We start from the raw sequence: 17,427 nt of genomic DNA, 5'->3' as shown, positions 1-17,427 counted from the left end.
TTATGATTTAAGATTTAATTTTCTTGAATAGAAAAGAAACAATGTTAGATAGAAAATAACATTTTTAAATCAAAGATTATAATTTTCTGAGAAAGTAGAATTAAATAATTATATATTCTTGAGGTGACAATTACAATATTAAAATAAGACTATAATATTGTTGAAATTTAAAATTATTAAATTCTTCTAGGAAGATTATAAATTGTTGCATATATACGAAACAATGAACGCGTTAGTTTAAGTATATAAGTTTTGATTTGACACTTATTTTTTTTCTGTGTAATAAATATGTATATTATATTTCTTCAACACTCTTTGTAATATCGTACAAGATATTACTGCTATGTATTACAATGGCGGTAATATTAGATTGTAATATTACAATACGGTTTGACCTTTCGCATTCATGTGCATTACCGTTTAAATGACCCAATGCATTTTGCGAAACATTAGCGCACTCACCGAAATTAGAAATGCCAGCCAACGTTATAATTTTACGGTCTCATCGTGTACCCCGTATCCGACCGGATAATATGATTCTATGGCGCGCACGCGTATGTTGTACGGTTAAGTATAAGTAGGTAACACATAGTGGAGCATCGCCGAAATGTGCTGGAATTTATTGCGAACCGTGAATCGCAGCTGCGCGGTCAGCGGAAACCGCGGGCCGCATTTTCGGGATGGCGCGTAATCCGCCGGGTTTCAACGAGAACCCGCCTGGTTTTCGCCCGGTGACTTTTATGCAGCCTGCTACTTGATATTTCAACGTTGTCACCGCGACCGCATAACGGTCGTTATGTCAGAATGATAAGTTCATCGTGGCACGCGAAAACCGCACCGAAATGTGTTTCGCGAGCGAGGCGGATTGAACGAAAATATTTTATCTCCGGCGCGCTTTGAAGGAAAAAAAATTATATACCGCAGAAAAATTTTTCCACTTCTTTTACGTTGATAAATATATTTTGTCGCATCTCCATCAATCATACAATTCAACTCTTTCGAGACGATTTCTCAGCCCCTAGTCGTTTCCAATAATAATGTGTTTCAAGCGAGTGATACATCTATCTTAAGCACTTTGAAAATCTTAAAGACGCGAACAAGACGGCGTTTCTCACCCTCTCGTCTTTATCCGCTCCCTCTATTCGCTGTCGTCGTTACCATACTCGCGATTAATCCTTCATGCAAACGAGATGACTCGAAAGCCGAAGAGGCAGGGATATAAGTTCCTGGCAGGGATATAAGTGTACCTGATACCGATGCTTGGAAGCAGATTTTCCGAACTTTGTTTAAGAATTCGCGACGAGAGGATTTATAATTGCGAGGTTCCAACAATCGATTTTCGGATTAAACTTGACACTGACGTTCTCAATAAACCGCTTTTACGGAAAGATTATTACAGCTGTAAAATACTTAAAGTTGAAAGAGATATATATATATATACAGGGTGTTTCCTAATAAATGCGAAAAATTTTAGAAGACTCTTTGTCGAAAATTAAGAGGGGTTTTTTCATATAAACATATACTTCTACATCCCTCCCTGTGGAGTTACACTCCTTCAAAAATGGGGATAAAAATTAAGTTTTTACTTTTTTCTCAAATTTTGAACAAGTTAAAGAAATGAAATTAGGTGGATATTTTTTATTAGTAAAAAAGGTTAGGTTATTTATTTATTAATATTTTTTTCAGCCTCTTGTATTGTTAAAGGGGTGAAACTAACAACCCCTATTCAATTTTGTATTAGAACTTTTTAATGGGCCGAAATATAATCATCTAAAAATATGCATTAAAAAGTTTGATTTATTTAGAAACTTTTTTATTTCTTTTATTTTTTTCATAAAATCAGTAGATTTCAAGGAAAAAAATAAAATACGTTATCGTGCACAGCACGATGCTAAATATAATAGCATAGGTTTGGAATTACGAGAAGTTAAATTTTAAAATAAAAATGAAATTAGAGTAAATGTTAGAAAAATTGGAACAAAAACAAAATTATAATAAATGTTGGTAATGACCAATATTTATTATAATTTTTTACCCCCATTTTTTGGAGGAGTGTAACTCCACAGAGAATATATATTTATATGAAAAATCCCCCTTAATTTTCGATAAAGAATCATCTAAAATTTTTCGCACTTATTAAGAAACACCCTGTATATATATGTATATGTATATATATATGTCTACGCTTTTGTTATTGGATGGATTCTGCAAAATCCGATTATCAGAGGAAATGAGCAGCATATATCTTGGGAAGCATCTCGTTCTAACGCGATTAACGGTGGTTTTCTTGACGCGATCCATTCGCAGATTAAACCGTGCCTGAGCCAAACAGTCATTTATGGTCTCCGACAATCGTCTCGTTTCGCCAACGCTTCCGCGATTAGTACTTGCCCTCAGACAATTTGTTATGGATCACCTTGTCGCTTTTGTCCACGACCGAATCGTTCGCACGTACGGCTGAATTGTAATAGCGGATATAATCGTTGAATTACGGGAGGCGCATTTGCGCCAGTCTCCAACGTCGCTAATAGGATTTCGCGGAAATCCGATGAATATCTGGGATGTTTAGAATGTGATTGGCACGAGCGAACAGACGGCAAAAGTAAAATCCGCGATTTAATTCTTCGCATTCGCGCGAGTTGCATCGGTAACAAGCTGCTGGGGAATTTCATTTTATATAGACATTTTAATGGCTGCTTCACGCGGATAATATTTGATGCGCGATATAAAAAGCGTTTAAAGTCATAAAAGCTACTAACGTAAGAGTGAAAAGATTCATCAAACTGAAAACATGTCGATCGCATTGGAAATTATATAATTTCCTTTGTTTTATTAATAAATAATAGAGAAACAACGCTCTCGCTCTTTTTACGCTCTTTCGCAATTGTTTTCTGGATTTCACAGCACGATGTTAGAGGCCAAGCGCAATATGAGGAACCACAGAGGTGTAAAGTGGCGTCGTTTCTGCACTGTATCCAGGTTTTTTTATTACTTTGCGTCACACGAGCCACAAACGATACTTACAAAAGATACGAGCCGGTCGAGTGTGTTTTTGACGCCGAGAAACAGATATATATATATATATTTATATGTAACATTTGTTCGTATTTCTTTTTTTACGATGGCGAAGGTCCTTGATGCGCTAATCGTTGCTTTATTACGAAATAAAATGTGCGACTGACAACTGACTTTTAATATCTCGAATTAAAAAGTCGGCTCCTCGAGCTCGTGTGAATTTTTTCCAATTTGGCATTAGCATATTATTTGCGAAAAGATGATACTAAAATCCACCACAGAAAAAAAGGATATTCTTGTTTTGAAAATATATTTAGTTTTAATATGGAAATCTTGAAATGAGATTAAATTGCGTTAATTAAAGAAAAATATAATTGCTTACTTGAATGAAGCCATTTTATATAGTTGAATCAAGAAAAATATATTCTTATGATTTAATTTTCTTGAATGGAAAAGAAACAATGTTAGATAGAAAATAACATTTTTAAATCAAAGATTATAATTTTCTTAAAGTAGAATTAAATAATTATTAAATAATTCTTGAATTAAATAATTATTAAATAATTCTTGAATTAAATAATTATTAAATAATTCTTGAATTAAATAATTATTAAATAATTATTAAATATATTCTTGAGGTGACAATATTAAAATAAGACTATAATATTGTTAAAATTTAAAATTATTAAATTCTAAGAACATTATAAATTGTTGCGTATACACGAAACAACGAACGCGTTAATTTAAGTATATAAGTTTTGATTTGACACTTATTTTTTTTCCGTGCGTGAAAAAAATATATTCTGCACGAAAAAGGATTCGCACAGATCGATATTAACGCGCTTGATTCTTCTAGAGCATTATGTGACGGCAAAGAACATTCTTACTGCAGTTTCCATAAAAATGTCCCATACTGCGGAAATTCACAAATCGCCCGAAAATGTAATTACGTTAACTGTCGGACAAAGGGCATTTAAAGCCGGGCTTTGGCTTTATGTTTCACGACGCTTGGCAATGCATAAAATAACGCGCGATCGTGACAAAAGTGACATGCCGTTGCGGATTAAAGCGCAAAAAGCAATAGAAATGATGAAGGGATAATAACGGATGGGGATGGAAGGATTTTTTTTTACAATGGAATATATCCTCGTACATGTATGAATAATAGAGTAATACAATTACATGAATATGATTCTATTAATATGATTATATCAATATGATTATATTATTACAGTCGTGTGTGTTGGAGACTTCGATTCCTCCGTACATCTCCTTTTCCACCCTCTTATTACAGACTAACTAGACGCACTATATCATCGCTCCACTCGTCATTGACGCCTCAAGTGTAATCCTGTAATGCCAAGCAACCAACGTGCCCGATAATACACGTCTTGGCTCGAATAAGAACGCCGCAACACAACCGAATGTATAAAGCATCGTACTTGACTTCTCGCCACAAGAGAGAGTTTCTTTTTAATCTTCCCCACCTCCACTTACTCTCCCACGAGAGGATCCTGATCCGACAATAAGATTGGCCCCACACTTCGTCCGTCAGTCCGTCCACCTCCTCGAGGCTCCCCATGCAAATGACAAAGATACTATTCACACCAGGCGAGATCCGCTTCGCTCTCGCGCATTTCATATTTTCTCCCCCATTATTCTTTTAGAGCAACACGTCGCGCGTCTTTTGTTTGCGTGACAGAGTTTCATAAAAGTGCATGAGAGATAATAAAACCGTGCCCCGTGGCTTTCTTCCATATATGTTTATCGACGATCTAAAGACGCTAAAACTTGTCGTAATCTTCTTCGCCAGAATTATTACGTCACGTATAACGTAAGCTGACTTGTTAAATCGAAGGGAGGAAATTGCCATCTAAAATTCAGGAGAGGAGATTATTTAATTAATTATCCGCCTGCTTTCGCGATCGTTTATCGAGTGATTGATTTTACACAAGTTTTATCGTATCGGTAGTTTAAATAAAACGTTAAGTTTTTTTCCATCCTAATAATTTTTCCAACAAAATGAGCGGGAAATGGACGGGAAATCGTGAGCTTTAACGTTAAGTTAAGAGTATTTTGCAATGAAAAATAATGGGGTCGTTATTCCATGCAAATTTCGAGACTGCCTTTGCATAAGAGTATCGTTCAATTAGATACGTGGCGGTCATGCAAGAAAATTGCGACTTTACATCGAACTATCCCGAAGTGCTCTCTTACGTAGCTTGCTTATGCATTATGCAAATTTCTTTATAAGAGGTTAACACTGTCTGAGGCCCCACATTAATGATAATGATGGTCATTAGAGTTTAACTGCTTGTACGTTAACAGGAAGTGAACAGAAATCAATCGTAATTGCCTTAAAAGATATATCAAGTATAGTCGATGTAACAGATGGTTTCCTTGTTATTTTACTGCAACGAGGCATATCTCAATATTAGTTTATGAATTATTCAATCTCAATTTTTTTCAACGTAGAATGATTATTTTAGGATGTAAATTTGTCTCATAATGTTGTTTAATCATCTAAAGAAAATATCGAATAAGTCGCTATTTTTCAATCTGATAACAACTATTTGTGTTGTGTTTCGAGTTGCATCGATACTTGAAGCAATAACGGTACCTTTTGATTTAATTCTTATTGTTTTAGACTGTTTGCTCTTTCATGACGATAGTGCCAGCGGCCTAAACCTTATAATCGATACACTCCACGTCCATTATCAAATCTCTCTTTCTCTCTCGCGATATAAAAACACACATATATACACGCAGAGGCTTCTATCTATCTTACCCTGGTCTCCAACGAATAAAGCCCGAGCTCCCAGGAGTAAACAAAGAAAAACTTCGGCCGTTATAACTTTGTACCATATAACCTCAGAGAGAAAGGAAGAGAATGTGTGTGTGTGTGTGTGTGAGAGAGAGAGAGAGAGAGGAGAGGGAGAGAAAGGATGTCTCTGTTCTTAAGCGTTAAATGATCCAAAAATGATACATCCGATGCTCCTGCCTTTCCACAGAAGTTGGAACCCCTTCGGTCTTCGGCCTTCCTCGCGTGAGAATTTAATCGTATATAAAAGATTAAAGCAAAAGTAAAATGAGAGAAAAGGAGAGAGAAAGTCGTGAAAATGGAGAATACATGGTGGCCCCGGAAATCGATAGCGCAACTGGAATCTTCCATCGCATCCGCACCACGTGAAAAAGAGATATAACCACATGTCGAGGATTAATTATGATTAACAATACAGCTTGATTACCGGTTTATGTTGACCGGAGATAATTGTGTCTGTTTCTTTTCGCCTCGAACACAAAACGTCGAAACTTGCCTCTATTTCTCTCTCTCTTTCTCTCTCTCTCTTCCCTCGATGTCTTTCACTTTGACGAAACCTCAAAAGATACTGGCGAGTATAAAGAAAGTACCTGCGCCATAAAGAGAAGGCTAGAAAAGACATTGCGGGATTTCTTATATGAAAGAAGAGGGAAGACGTATAAATGTGCCTTATATCGCGAAATTATGAGCTTCAGAAGTTGCACGTAACGATTACACTTAAAACGAGATCTGAGAGGTTGTCGAATCGTCGAAGGTTTCGACGTATAAGTAATGATCGTATTTTTAGAGGAAATATCCAGGATATCCCATATCCAGGACGATTTTATGGTTCGCTTTTTTTTTACGATATTTACGGCGGCGAAAATCCAATTTCATTTTTATCCACTTATATGGAAGATTTGTTACGTTACAAATCTCAAGTTGTAGGTTCTAGTCGTGAAGATAAAAAAATTCTATTATAATTTAATAACTAATTAGCATCAAGTATACGTCTTTCTTTCTCTCTCTTTTTTTTTCTCTTTGTGAATTGAGATCGAGAATATAGAGTACTTTGAAACATCGTTAACTGGAAAATGTAATTGAGATATACACATCGAGTCGATTACATATTTCAGTCGAATCTGCATTTCAAATTCGTAAATTTCTTTTTAACACGTTCCCCCTTGTATGTAATTTTACCTGTCGTATCTATTGCGATATTTGAGTTAGACGCGTATATGCTTAGAATATGCAAAGTGTTCAAAATTAACCGGAGTATGTATGGCGTCGACCTCATTTTAAAGTCAGAACGCGTGATATAAACCCTCCGCCACGAGGCATATTTAAGTTCTCCACGTGTAACGATTACGATAAAAGGGAATGAATCTTCCCGCGATATATTTCACACCCTCTCTCTCTCTTGTAACACTTTCTAATATTATAATATTCCGTTCTACTTAATGTGAAAATTAAACAACAAGTTTCGCCACTCACGATTATATAGCTCTCGAGAAGAATATTAAAAACTCATTACGATTAAAGCACGCGGCATCTCTCTCAGCTTGTAATATATTCGCATTTTATAATCGGCAAGAGAGCATCGCGCGAACGACGAAATAATATTTGATTTGAATTTTGAATAATGTGCGAGAGAACTTTCCGCGATGTTGTACTCCTGATTTACGACAAAGAGTTAATTAAGATTAACAATCCTAAGTACGCTGATTATCTCCCTTTGTTGACCTGACATAGTTCCGATTCCATCATCCCATTCCATCATCATGATATAGTCGGCGCTCTATTGTTGGGCGTCAACCTACGATCTCTCATTTGAATAAAAGAGCAGCTATACAACCGCACCGGCGGATTAATTGAAAAACTTCGGAATAACGGAGTCAAATAGAAATCGAGAATTATACAGCAATTTCTTATGCCGAAAAAAAACTATCAATAACGAGATAATTTTTAATGGCGAGACACGTCGTAATATTTTTGCGCAACGAGAGACACGAATAATCGAAACGGAAGCTAAACATTAATTACGGAGCATTAATTTCGTTTTATTATTCGAATCAAACTGAGAACGCTCGAGGGTTTGAAAAGCGGCGAGATAAGTCTGTAATTTATTTTTCTTTGAAGTGCGGGCAAATTATATAGTGGAAATAAATTTCGCGAAATGTAGAATTTCTCTACGTTTCAGCGATATATATAAAGCTAACAAAATCGTGAGAAATGTGAGGACACAATGTATCAACATTTATTTTATAGGTATATCGAACGTTAAAAAAAATACGAAGTTACGTTTAATTCCGGCTATTCAATGCTACTTTTTTTGTATTATACAGGTGGACGGATATAAGAATATATGCGCTAATAACAATAACAGTAATAGCGATTAACGAGCGAATAAATTTCTAAATTCTTTTATGTGTGCAAAGATAGCGGTGCAGTGTCATTTTATACGGTTTAATCACGGGATCACCAGAGGTCGTTTTATATATTCGCACGAGTAGAAATTATGAGATCTGAAGAATTTTAAACGGAACTTTATTACGCTCCCGGAATTAATTAAAGTCGTTCGCGTTTTCTTACGCTTCACGCGTGCGATAGACAGAAGCAATGGTACGATAATATATATGATACATTTAATGCAGCTCTCCTCCGTCTTTTAATCATAATTCGCTTAATATCACGAGGAGAAGAAGCAAACAGACACTTTATATCATTTCATCAACTAATTAATTTTTTAATATACTGAGATAGTCAAATAACAATAGTAATAATAATGTATTTTAATTTCACGAAAATACTTGAAAAAATTAATTACTTTAATATTACATTTTTTTTCAAATGCACGCGAAAATGAAGCATTGTGTTGCGCAATATTGTGCGAGACGCGGAAACAATCAAGCGTATTTACGAGGGAAAAGTCTACATTTTGCGCTATGCGTGTGAGGCAGACGCAAAATAAGAATGAAGCTGACCTATCTTGTCGGGCGAAGGCTGAAATTAAGCCTTTTTTATTTCTTTACCGTTTTGTGCAGCATCGCGCGCTTGATCCTGTACCTATCTGTCAAATGAGAATAGCCGCCGGACCGACAACTTAATGAAAGCCGGTAATTGAGAAAACCCATGTCGGCCGAATTAACACCAAAAAAAGAAAAAAGTGCGCTCTGTTCTTAACTAGACGCGTGGGCAACCAATTAAAGTATGACTCGCGAAATTTATTCCTTCGCGCTATTAATCGTCTTAATTAATTATTAATTATTAATTGTCCATTAATTTTTAATCGTGAAATCAGATCGCAATAATTCTTAAGTATAATTTTATAAGCAAACGATTTTGGAACATCCGCCAAATTGCGATTTTCTTTTTCTTCGATTTCCTGACAAGCGAGGTACGCGTTGATAAATTTAGATCGGATCTTAGAGTCGATTATGTAATGAAATATTAGATCGCGCTGACGAAGAGGCCTAATGCGAGGCTGAGAAATGCTCGACTGCAACTAAATTGTGAAGCAACACTGCTTTATTATAAAATGAAGTATAGTGATGTTACAATATATTCTACAATACAATCATTTCTGCACGATGGCAAAACTTTCTTCAAGTTTTCGCTATTAGACAGAGAGTGATATTTTAAATTAAGATATAAAGCGCGAAGATAATATAATTTTAATTGAGATAACAGATTGATCTCTTTTATAATTCTTGTATTATAAAATGAAAGATCTTGGTATTGCACGTATTTTAATATCCACTCAATTTTTGCTGCCTTGTTCTAATTAGAATAATTGCGTAAGTTGTAGTCATAAATAACATTACTCGCGAAATTCATGAGAACAACGCGTTTTTAACTAAATCAAAAAGAAATCGGACATAATTCTTGACAATTCTCGCTACAAACGTTGCATAACGACGGTATTCTTCGAACTCGGACGGAAAGAACAGATAGAAGAAAGCAACGAATGCGAGTCAGGAATGCGAACGAGATATCTTGCGTAAATTCGAGCGAGAGAGGGGGCAATAGATCTCTCGCAAATTAATTCACGTGCCAAAACCGAGCTGCAATGAAAGCAGAAAATGGCGAAAAAAAATGCATACGATGCAATAACTCATAGCTTTCAACAAACTAATAACAAGAATGAGCGAAAAGTGAAAATAATGGTAATGCCACGCAAACGGAAATTTCGCGTCCAAGGATTTCACCTTTGAAGAATGTTTGCTATTATTGAACATCGGCAACTTGAAATCTTCACAATGGCTCGTGGCTCAAATTCTGCACAATACTTTCGATATACCGTGCATTCTTTTCTATCAAATTTTTATCAGTTACGTATTCCGGCAACAAATTTAACATGCGTCAACTCCAACTATTTCTTGCATTCTACTCATTCATGTTTGTAAAATTATGATAACAGTACATTTTTAATTTAATAACGTGATAATTATTACATTATATTACAAATAAAATAGTTACCATTGAAATTTATGATTGGAATTATAATTATACACAGAAAAAAAGGACATTCTTGTTTTGAAAATATATTTAGTTTTAACATGGAAATCTTGGAATGAGATTATATTGCGTTAATTAAAGAAAAATATAATTGCTTGAATAATTGCTTACTTGAATGAAGCCATTTTATATAGTTCAATCGAGAAAAATATATTCTTATGATTTAAGATTTAATTTTCTTGAATAGAAAAGAAACAATGTTAGATAGAAAATAACATTTTTAAATCAAAGATTATAATTTTCTTAAAGTAGAATTAAATAATTATATATTCTTGAGATGACAATTACAATATTGAAATAAGGCTATAATATTGTTGAAATTTAAAATTATTAAATTCTTCTAAGAAGATTATAAATTGTTGCGTATATACGAAACAATGAACGCGTTAGTTTAAGTATATAAATTTTGATTTGATACTTATTTTTTTTCTGTGTATATATAATTATGTATTGTAATAAAAGAATGTAATATCCTGAGATATATATATTAACGAGCATAAATTTAAATACAAAATTTAAATTTTATACATTTATTAAAATGTACTTTAAATAATTTTAAATAATTATAAATAATTATTAACATGTATTTTGAATTTGGAGCATTTACGCAACATGTAATTTTAATTATTCAGTTTACAAGAGATGAGCCATATATTGAAGTGCAGTGATAATCCTATTTCGCTAATTCCTTCATATTGTAAACTGTTTAAACTCTTTCAAACAGATTTGATCTCTTCTCTCTCTCTCGCTCTCTTTCTGTCTCTCTTAATCTCTCTCTTTTTCTCTCTGTATAAATGCAGGACGAAGAGATGTAAAATGGTTCATTAAACGTAACATTTGTACACAACAAATCGATCATCAGTCTGCTAAATACTAGAATTAACAATTGTGATCTTATTAATTAACAGTGACAGTTCGTGATTGCGAATTTAACGCTATATATAATCAAATCAGAAGTCGTCCATTATTATTAACATGTTAAATCGTCGATTTAATAACAAGCGATTTTACATATTTTCCATTAATTTTATGCTACGGTTTCTTGCGGAATAGTATAATATCGAAAATGGCAGCTTTTCTCGATTCGTCCGTAAGAATTTTTGTATCAGATTTATAGGAATTTGTCCCTTTGACGTCTTGCATCGCGTAAATTATTCCGTAAAGAGATAGAAAAGAGCTTTTATTACATTCTTTTACCGTTTCATGCGTTACACATTCCGCACACATCAGAAGCCACCGTCATCCGCGCCTTGTATAGAGATGCCTTTGATTTCGCAGACACGCATTCAAATATTGAAACGTCTCGGCAATGCAAATAAATAATTAGTTCGTTCAAGAAGCGAAGATAAATAATAAATCGGGGAAGAGACGCGCGAGGAGAAGCCTTATGCATTATGCATCAACGTTACATAATGCGACAATTGCCCGCGTGAGTTTGTCGAATCGGAATTTCGTTGCATCGCATAAAATTCATTATCGGCAAAAATGCGTACACAGTAAAAAATAAAATGTTAATTATAACATTTTTCACATGTCCCAGAAATTTCACTCTAAATTTTAAGTTAAAATAACTCATTCGTCGTATGTTACTTATTGACAAACTAAAAATGTTAAATAATTGACACAATAGTTTACTTTATTTTTTTTGTTATCGTGACTTTAAGTGTAATGTAAAAATAACATACAAATTAATTAAGAATTACATGAAAAAATAGTTACAATAACTCGTAAGAAATGTTGACGACATTAACATATAATAGTAATTATTTTAACTTAAATTATTTGTAATAGAAGCATTTGATTTTAGTAAATTTGATTATTTTTGTCTGTTAAAGTTTAAGATTATTTGATTGTTTAAAATGATTATATTAAAAATACTCAAAATAATATTCCATTTCCAAGAGACATATAAAAATGTTAAGTTATAAAGTTGACATAAATGTAACACATGAAAGCGTTATAAAAATACACAGAAAAAAATAAGTGTCAAATCAAAACTTATATACTTAAACTAACGCGTTCATTGTTTCGTATATAAGCAATCTTCTTAGAAGATTATAAATCTTTATATTCTTCTTAGAAGAATTTAATAATTTTAAATTTCAACAATGTTATAGTCTTATTTTAATATTGTAATTGTCACCTCAAGAATATATAATTATTTAATTCTACTTTAAGAAAATTATAATCTTTGAAAATTTAAGAAAAATATAATCTTTGATTTAAAAATGTTATTTTCTATCTAACATTGTTTCTTTTCTATTCAAGAAAATTAAATCTTAAATCATAAGAATATATTTTTCTCGATTGAACTATATAAAATGGGTTCATTCAAATAAGCAATTATTCAAGCAATTATATTTTTCTTGAATTAACGCAATATAATCTCATTTCCAAGATTTCCATGTTAAAACTAAATATATTTTCAAAACAAGAATGTCCTTTTTTTCCGTGTAATAACATATAGGTTGTATGTTAATTTCACATTAAAGTATTAATCAAAACGCGGTAACACAAGAAAATTTTAACATGTAAACGCACAATTTTTTACCGTGTATTATCATAATATTTCATTATTCCGTTATATTTCGAATGATTAAAACGAAACGGCCGCAATATATAAAAAGCTTGCGCGCGATCGCGCGTAATTCGCGAGGATGAAAAAAATTTCTAGCCTCGCGGGCAGAATCGCTCGCTCTCTCCGGTATCATTGTATTCAATTAAACACGATCGATCGGCTTATTTCCAACGATTCGAATCCGGGCGTTCCTTCTCCCGAGCGTCCCATATATATTTCCGTCCCGCGGTAATTAATTTATATTAATCAAGCTGTATATATATATAAAATTCCGCCCGTTATCCATCGTCTCGGCGCAATTCACGGCTTTTCCAACTTTTTAATCACTTTCCGCAAGTTTTCTCTCATTCCGATAACGCTGTTCTTTCCCGCTGGGTCGCAATAATATAACTTTATCCACGCATTCGTGGGGAAGGGCACTCTCGATTGTGGAATCGTCGCGCATCTCAGCAGCTTTGAAATATAATTCTTTTATTATATCTCCTTCAAGCTGCGCTCTTTGAACGTGCGAGCCGCGAAAATGCGAAAATTCGGAAGCGAATATAAAATATTTCGGACTCTCTTGAAAATTCTCTTTACGAGGTACTTGATTACCGCTTTAAAACAGATTTAATTTCATCTCTCTTGTTTATTTTCTTTCTTCAGGGATTTTCTTTAACCTCGCGCACTTTTGTCGCATATCTCGAATATAGAGAGAGAGAGAGAATCTCTTCTCCTCGTTATTTACATTTACTTGTTACATGTCGTACGTCGTTAGTAAACTTTTGAGGAGTCAAGCGCGCACTATAAAATCCCGTGTACTTTTCAATTCGCTCGAAATTGCGAACCTCGAGATTGCGATACTCGTAAGGCGCACCTACGTTATTAATTAAATGTTAGCTCGGAAATTATGGAGTAGCGGGCTCGCGGACTTTTGGACGAAAATTGTACCTCGCGACGGAGAGAATAATAAAGGCGGGGCATCCAGAAAGTTTCTCGCGGGAATCTAATTATTGGGGACGAACCCGCAGTAAACACGAAGCACTTCAAGTACTCCATGCCACTAACACGGTACGTGCGGCGCACGTTGAAAAACAGGACAATACGAATCACGGAGTAATTAGGATCAGCGGTACACCAGGAGTTTACTTGTTAAGAAAAACCGAAAGTTCCCCGCATTGAAATAAAATGACGAGAAGTCGTACAAAAACACTTTACGTCATTGGCAAGCAAAGGAGAGGCGGAAGGAGGGGCATCAAAGGGAGGGATTCGGCGGAAGCGCAAAATCGTAGTCGTTGATGAGAAAGTTAAGAACAGCAAAAGGAAGTAAAAAAAAAAAAAAGAAGTCAGCGATAAATCAATGATCTCCCGGGCACATTTTATCGTCCATCATTCTCCGACGGATTCTGGATATTCCGATTAAATTGAAAGTGATAAATTGCGCGCGCGATAAAATGACGTTTAATAGAGGTAATAATGTAATAAATAACTCGCGCGGGGCTTTGTTTCTTTTTTAATCTAAAATTTCGCCGCCGAGAAAAATGAGTATAAATATAATTGCTGCTGCATAATTCTATCAAAAACCTCGGGATTTATAGTCACGTATAAGGTCAGATGCATTCCGGATGGGGAAAAGCTCATTATATCGCGGTGGTAAGAAAGAAGATTTAGAGAGTCGCGGGTCTGGCGACGCGAAATTCGCCACGAGCGAGTTTGAATGCGGAAGGTCCAGAAGAAAAAAGGAAGACGAAAACTCGGAGAATCGGCCAGGGGATCCGTGATGAATATGAAAGCGGAATGTGTTAAAAACTCCGCGACTTCACCCGTCGTAACTTTGTCTCCTTTGATAAACGCGAATTTTTAACTTTCACGTATCAGTATGCTTCTAACTCGTATCAACTTTATTACGTTAGAAGACGCTGTCACCCTCTGGCTTTCGTGCAAACTATAAGAAATTTCATCTACTTTGCACGCATCCCTAAAGTGATACTTTTTCCCACCCTCAACTCCCGAGTCTCTCAACTCATCGCCTAAATTAAGTCGAAGGGAGATTCATATTTATATATCTCATTTTTTTGCAAGATAATATACTGGGGTACATTTTGAAAAGTGCAGTAACAGTTCCGTTTAATGGAAACAATCCAGCTTTGAATAGAGACGAGCCGCGTTGGAGCCAAGAGAAGTCGAGATGGCAATCGGAAAATCTATTTTCCCAGGGATAGCGGCCAGGGAGAACGACGGCGAGAGAGGGATGCTTTTAGAACGGACATAAAGCGTAGATGTGCATCGCGAGGAAGAGAGCTCCTCGCCTCGCGCGAGGAGTGGCACCTTCTGGCGCACGGAATTGTAGTTATCGTGCATGAAATTCGCAGGAAAACGGGCTTATGGCGGGCTCACAAACCGCCCGGATAATTCCGGCTGCAGAAAACTATCTTGCCAGCGTGAGAAAAGCTCTGGTCGATAAACCGTTCCGGCGCGGTGCTATTCTAAGATCGCGTTGAAAATAAGCGGTGCTGGATAACGCGCCGGGTTAAATATAACCGGGCATCTCACGGTAGTCGACCGCTATTTCACGCACGAACATGGATTTCGAGGCTCCGTACCTTCCTTTTTTTTTCCTGTCAATCAATACTTCGCGCGACGTTGATTTACCTTTTTCAACAGCTGACTATTTAATTTAAATTTTGAACAGCTGACTATTTGATTTAAATTTATTTTTATTTTAAATTTATTTTTATTTTAAAAGACGAACTTATGTCAAGTTGTGCAATTATTCCGCTGAAAAAATTCACTCCTTCGCATTAAATTCGTTCAAGAGAACGAAATAATTGCTCTTGCATTTCTTTAGATTTTTTTCAATGTTTAACATGATCGCTCGTTTAGATAAATGTGAAATTTCGCGAGGACTTTTCCGATATTTAGGAGAAGCTTATTTGGAAATGAAAACAAGGAAATACGCGAATACGAATATCCGAATGTTTTTTTCTGTCAATGGAGTTGCCTGCGTGCCCGATCCGATACTATCATTCCAATCCGCCATGCGTACAAATGGGAAACGACCCCACCGAAAGACCCGATTTCCTATCAATGTTTTTTTCCTCCGCGAGCTCGGTGACCGATTATTTGGATTAGACGTTGATACGGACGTTGAAATCGGAGGAGAAAAAAAAAGCGACGGATAATAAAGGGAGGAAATATATTTGCGGTTAAAACGAGCAATATTTGATCGCTTGCAATTTCTGTCACATACACGGCACATATATTTGTATCATTTAAGAAGTAAGAAGAACAAAAAAAAATATATATATACATCTGTACCCGACGCCACTTGGCACAATTGGCCATTTGGCGCAAATATTGTTCGCTGTAGTTATTAAAGCTGGCTGCGCCAGCGGATTGAATAGGAATTCCCGTTGATCCACGTCGACAAGAGAGAGAATGCATATTAATGTTGATATTAAACAGGAACGATTATTAAACGGCTCTCGTTACGCATATCATGTCATTTTGTTTCTATAAAACGGATAATTGGAAACCGACTACCGAATTCATATTCCGCGTTTGCAGAGAGAGAGAGAGAGAGAGAGAGAGAGAGAGAGCAACTCCATGTCGCTAATTATTAAACGTCAGCATTAAAATGAAGAGCATGCGCTCTGTACGGGAGAAACGTCATTCAATCATTCATCGAAAAATGCAAATCGGGGGAGGATGACACGTGCGAAATTTTCCGATCACGATCAGCGGCTTCGCTCTGTGTATTTCGATGTGCGCTTTTCACCAAAGATCTCGTTCGCCGAAAACAAACCGCCGGAAATCGAAGGTCCTCTCGGCTAAGTATAGCCCGCGCCGCGCGAGCATAAGTCTGGCCGGTGACGTCGAGAAGTGTCAGTATACCGGATCTCGCGTGGATCGACCAGATTCCAGAAGCGCGGTCCAGAACGTGTCGATAACGTGTCGCGATAACCGCCAAGCTTAACCGCGGTGCTTTTTTGTTCGTGACGAGTGCCAAATATTCCAAGCATCTTGTTATTGTTGTCGAACCGCGACACGTGGATGGATGATCAATAACGCCTCGTGCGCGAGTCACGAGTGCAAAGAGAGCCTCAATCGAAGATTGAAACCGCGATCAGTCTGCTACGCATCGACGGATCGCCAACCAGGGTAGTGCCTTCGATATCGCATCCCGAAAGTTCCTCTCGCTCGCGCTTTGACGGATAGATTGGGTATTTAAATTTTAATTTTACTTAATATCTCTTATTAATTTTTTACAAGAATTTATTTTTTGTGCTGAGAATTGAGAATGAAGGAAAGATTCAATCAAGAGTGATGGAGTTTACTCTACTTTTTTAATTTCAATTATTTTTAAAACTCTGTGCGACTGTAATAAAATATTTTAAACCAATCGAAAGTACTCAGACTGGTATCGATCTGGTAAAATATAAATAAGCATTAAATTTTTTGATCTTTTAATTGAAAACGGATTGATATTTCTTGAAACTCTTGAAGCGAAAACATCTCAATGTTGGAAGTGCGTTTG

At 35.6% G+C, this 17,427-nt stretch overlaps 2 protein-coding genes across 8 annotated transcripts in view; one reads left to right on the top strand and one right to left on the bottom strand.

The window, feature by feature from the left end:
- Nucleotides 1-17,427, top strand: part of Tn (tripartite motif containing protein thin) — a 69,152-nt gene that overhangs the window by 8,024 nt on the left and 43,701 nt on the right. The window contains exon 1 of one of the 6 annotated variants that reach the window (XM_083083595.1): nucleotides 16,800-17,113. The exons of the other annotated variants lie outside the window; for them this stretch is intronic. The gene's annotated coding sequence lies outside the window, so the exon portion shown is untranslated. Of the gene's footprint in view, nucleotides 1-16,799; nucleotides 17,114-17,427 lie in introns of those variants that run through there. 6 annotated transcript variants of the gene reach the window in all.
- LOC145962507 (uncharacterized) overlaps nucleotides 1-17,427 on the bottom strand; it is a 56,259-nt gene that overhangs the window by 27,499 nt on the left and 11,333 nt on the right. The gene's annotated exons all lie outside the window — the stretch shown is intronic.

Source organism: Camponotus vicinus, unplaced genomic scaffold (assembly GCF_025532165.1).
Source record: "Camponotus vicinus isolate PSW18456_S1 unplaced genomic scaffold, iyCamVici1.0 SCAF_12, whole genome shotgun sequence".
In the NCBI taxonomy this organism is placed as follows: domain Eukaryota; kingdom Metazoa; phylum Arthropoda; class Insecta; order Hymenoptera; family Formicidae; genus Camponotus; species Camponotus vicinus.
This window is presented reverse-complemented; position numbering and strand designations above follow the sequence as displayed.